At 41.4% G+C, this 5098-nt stretch overlaps 1 long non-coding RNA gene across 1 annotated transcript; it reads right to left on the minus strand.

The window, feature by feature from the left end:
- Positions 1-2239: 2239 nt before the first annotated feature.
- Positions 2240-4991, minus strand: LOC122680246. Its single transcript, XR_006336668.1, has 3 exons — positions 4867-4991; positions 3617-3765; positions 2240-2964 (listed from the first exon to the last, which is right to left on the minus strand). It is a non-coding gene; the product is annotated as an uncharacterized LOC122680246 (long non-coding RNA).
- Positions 4992-5098: the final 107 nt, after the last annotated feature.

Genomic DNA, 5098 nt, shown 5'->3' on the forward strand with positions numbered 1-5098 from the left:
AATTCTTGAAAACACAGGAATACCAGACCACTTGACCTGCCTCCTGAGAAACCTGTATGCAGGAAGCAATAATTAGAACTGGACATGGAACAACAGACTGGTTCCAAATTGGGAAAGAAGTATGTCAAGGCTGTATATTGTCACCCTGCATATTTAACTTATATGCAGAGTACATCATGTGAAATGCTGGGCTGGACGAAGTACAACCTGGAATCAAGATTGCCGGGAGAAATATCAATAACCTCAGATATGCAGATGACACCACCCTTGTGGTATCAGTGAAGAAGAACTAAAGAGCCTCTTGATGAAAGTGAAAGAGGAGAGCAAAAAAGTTGGCTTAAAAGTCAACATTCAGAAAACTAAGATCATGGCATCTGGTCCCATCACTTCGTGGCCAATAGATGGGGAAAGAGTGGAAACAATGACAGACTTTATTATTTTGGGCTTCAAAATCATTGCAGATGGTGACTGCAGCCATTGCTTGCTCCTTCGAGGAAAAGTTATGACCAACTTAGACAGCATATTAAAAAGCAGAGACATTACTTTGCCAACATAGGTCCATCTAGACAAAACTATGGTTTTTCCAGTAGTCATGTATGGATTTGAGAGTTGGACTTATAAAGATAGCTGAATGCCAAAGAATTGATGCTTTTGAACTGTGGTGTTGAAGACTCTTGTGAGTCCCTTGGACTCACAAGGAGATTCAACCAGTCCATCCTAAAGGAGATCAGGTCTGAATATTCATTGGCAGGACTGATTTGAAGCTGAAACTCCAATACTTTGGTCACCTGATGCAAAGAACTGACTCATTGGAAAAGACCCTGATGATGGCAAAGATTGAAGGCAGGAGGAGAAGGGGACAACAGAGGATGAGGTGGTTAGATGGCATCACCGACTCAATGGACATGAATTTGAGTAAACTCCGGGAGTTGGCGATGGACAGGGAGGCCGGGCATGCTGCAGTCTATGGGGTTGCAAAGAGTCAGACACAACTGAGCGACTGAACTGAACTGAATAATAACCATGGAGTAACACCAGGAGGTGAAAGTCATATGGTCCAAACTTATGCTTACCACATCAATGGATAGAATTCAGGAATACCATGAATTTGGATGGCAAACAATTAACTTTATTTTCACTAAACATTTTATTGAAAGATACCATTTCCTTCAAATGTAAATGTTGGCAACAAAGCCACAGAAATATAGCACTATTAATGTTTTTTCACCACAGAAATCACAGGTATTCTTATGTTATTAGAGTTAATGCAAATAATCTTGAAATGGCATTTATGTCCATCACTTTCAAAATCACAGTTGCTATTAGATCCGCTACTAGATCTTATTTATTTTGTTAATACAGAAACATTATCATATCATACATTTGTTTTTTAAAATATTTTGTTAAGTTTTTATACTCAATTAGTTTCTTTTGTAATTGTATATATTTTATTTTAAGCATTCCAAAACATTCTATGAAGGAGTCTATAGGCTCCACCAAACTGCCAGAGAAACTTATGGCACAAGAAAGGAAAAGAATTTTTGCCTTTAGGAACAGTTTTCCTTGGGGAGAGGAAGTAAGATGGTGGAGGAATAGGATGGGGAGACCACTTTCTCCCCTACAAATTCATTGAAAGAACATTTGAATGCTGAGCAAACTTCACAAAACAACTTCTGACCGCTAGCAGAAGACATCAGGCACCCAGAAAAGCAGCCCGTCATCTTTGAAAGGAGGCAGGACAAAATGTAAAAGATAAAAAGAGAGACAAAAGGAACAGTTTTCCTTTCTGAGGTTGAAATTAGGTTACTGCCATTTCTACATTCCAGCATAAACAAATTAGAGGAATTTCAAGGTAAGACATTCCTTTGCACAGAAGTTGCATACAACATTTTTTGCTCATATGTTATTGTGAGATCTGAAATATGGCAATATTTAGCTGCAAGGGAGGCTTGGGGAATGTATTCTCCTGGAAAATGACCTGGTACCTAAATACTACTAATGAGGAAGAACAGAATATTGGGGACAACCAGGGCTTCCCTGGTGGCAGTAAAGAATCTGCCTGCAATGCAGGAGATCTGGGTTTGATCCCTGGGTGGGAAGATCTCTTGGAGGAGGGCATGGCAACCCACTCCAGTATTCCTGCCTGGAGAATCCCCATGGACAGAGGAGCCTGGTGGGCTACAGTCTGTTTGGTCGCAAAGAGTCAGACACAACTCAGTGACTATGCACAAGAAAAGAAAATCAATGACCTCATTTATCTCTTAAATGAATAATAGGCATCTTTATTTTTTAGAAATTTCTTACTATAGACTTGCTAATGATGTCATGCACTTTTCCAAAACATGTTTTTTAAGTTAAGGCATTAACAAGCCTTGAGTCTAAGTATTATGCTCTTGAAAGACTGAGATAATATCTATAGCCAAAGTAATTTGACTCAAGAGACTTTCTTTCGACTATTGTAAAACACAGGGAGAGGATCTGTAATTTATGACAGGGGACACAGCATAGAACAATCTAATCTTTTGAGGGATCTTTCCCCAGCCTGACCAGTCAGATAACAAAGTTATTCATTTGGCATACTGAGTTATAAATGTCTTAAAGAGAAGGCAACTTATAGTCCTGATTAAACAACTTTCAGGTCCTGGAGATTGTGTCCTCCCCATGCAAGTCTTCTTGCTGGTGACCCTTTAGGGCTGCGGTATTGACAAACGTCAGTTGTACTTCTAGGAGTGGTGGAAAGACTACACTTTGGAAAATCAGACAGGCTTTCATTGTCTAAAGGAGACAGGAGAAAGTCAGCACAAACACAGGCAAGGATACACAGCACAGAGATCAGTAACTCCATCTCAAATAGAGTTGTAGCTTCTTGGGCATTACATCTTGCTGGACTAACATCTTCCTTAGGCTTCCTTCCTTAGGCACTATAGGGGGCTTCCCTTGTAGCTCAGTCAGTAGAGAATCTCCCTGCAATGCAGGAAACTTGGGTTCAATTCCTGGGTCAGGGAGATCCCCCGGAGAAGAAAATGGCAACCCACTCCAGTTTTCTTGCTTGGAGAATCCCAAGGACAGAGAAGGCTGGCAGGTTACAGTCTACGGGGTCGCAAGAGTTGGACACAACTCATCAGTAACAGAGAGATGGGCTCTATAGGAGTGGGATCTGTGTCAGACTTTCCTGAAACAAAACACCTTGTTTCTTGGGTTCATTTCTGTTTGCTGACTTGTGTGGCTTAGGTTCTAGAAAACCCCTTATGTGACCCAAGTATTCCACCCCATATTCCAGGAACTGCTTTTAGCCATATGTTAGTTGATGTAAGTATCCCAACAATCCTGAAGTAAATATTAATGTTATTCTCAATTACAGATGAGAAAACTGAGCAGAAACAGTTTAAGTAAGTTCCCCAAAGCTGTAGGTCTAGTGAGTGGTGGAGTCATGAGAGCAAAGGAATACCCTTTCTTATATATTGCAAAAACTAAGCACCTCTGCCCTTTCTCATTCTTATTCACTCAGGTTGGATTTCTTGTTTACCTCGTTGACTTTAAAAATGAAAGTTATTTTCCCAGCTAAAAATGGGTTTATTCTAGAATATCAGGAGACTTGTAACACAGAAGAACAAACCTGACTCCATACTGGATCTGTTCCTTTAGCTCTGACCTTTTGCTGGTGCTTAGTCATGCTGGTTCTGCAGCTTTGTCCAAAAGAATGTTGCCTGTAGCCTGAAATGTACATGATAGTCCATTCTCAAGGCTCTGCCTCCCAGGCTTGACCTTTAAATGTGTAACAGTTTTCATTTGTTGTTATTGTTGTTTGGTTACTAAGTGTTACCCTTTTATGACCCCATAGACTGTAGCCCACCAGGCTCTCTGTCCATGGGATTTCCCAGGCAAAAATACTGGAGTGGGTTACCATTTCCTTCTCCAGTGGATCTTCCTGACCCAGGGATCAAATCTGGTTTTCCTGCATTGGCTGGCAAGTCTTTACCACTAAGCCACCAGGGAAGCCCAGTTTTCTTTTATGCAGAGATAAAAAGTTGCATAACAGAGAATAACAATTGTCTTGTTTTATGTTTACAGGACCATCATAACCAGACCTATGTGGATAGCTACAGGAGCAGAGGGTTATCACATCACCTTGGGGGTATGACCTGCACCAAGAAGGTCACACCTTCATACCTGCAACAGCCAACCACATTCCCTCCCCCTTTAGTATAAAAGAAGCCTGAATTCTAATTCAGGTTTAAGATGTTTCTTTGGGACATTGGTCTGCCATCTTTTCTGTCTGCGAGCTTTCTGAATAAAGTCGCTATTCCTTGTTCCAACAACTGGCCCCTCGATTTATTGGCCAGTCATGCAGCAGGCAGTGTCAGTATGCATTTGGTAACTAAACTGCAATTTGGGTCAAGCAAACTATAGCAAAAGCCATAGTCCAACAAACAAAGCAAAGTTACTTTATGGAGAAAAAGGCGGAGTTTGGGAGCAGTTCTTTTGAAGGAAATTTCACTGGGGAAAAGTGAGGGTGACAGTTTCTCATTGGCTGAGTTGTGGGGTAGTCTATTTCTTTTACGAGCCGCAATGTATGGGTTGGTCAAAAAGTTTGTTGGACAGCTTACATCTTTTCCTGTTGGGCCCTGTAATTGACAATTCTTTCTGTAATTTACTGAGAGTGATACCGTGCTGCATGACAGCTCCCCCTTCTGGCCTCTCAACTCTATTTTGGTGAGGTTTCCCTTTACTGTATTAATTTTCACAACTTTGATCTATAGAAATCCTCAGGCAAAAAGAGTCTATTTCCTTTGAGAAAGTTTCTCTGTGTTAAAGGATGTTCCCCTTTGTTAGAAATATACATTTTCAGCCCGGAGTTAGACTTACTGAATGGGTAATTTTGTAGGCGGTGCTCTTCAGTCCCTTTTAAACAAATCCTTCAAAAGGTTCTGATGCAAGACAAAGAGCCACTGTTGGAGAAGTTTTCTTCAGATCCATGAGCTAGCTGTGCAAGCTTGGGAGATAACTGGAGGGGCGGGCTCCCCGGACTCTACCTCATCCGAGCGGCACTAGGACCCCGGTACCTGGTACCGGGTCTCGCGCCTTCCGTTGCGCCGGG

The sequence above is a fragment of the Cervus elaphus genome, chromosome 22 (assembly GCF_910594005.1).
Source record: "Cervus elaphus chromosome 22, mCerEla1.1, whole genome shotgun sequence".
In the NCBI taxonomy this organism is placed as follows: domain Eukaryota; kingdom Metazoa; phylum Chordata; class Mammalia; order Artiodactyla; family Cervidae; genus Cervus; species Cervus elaphus.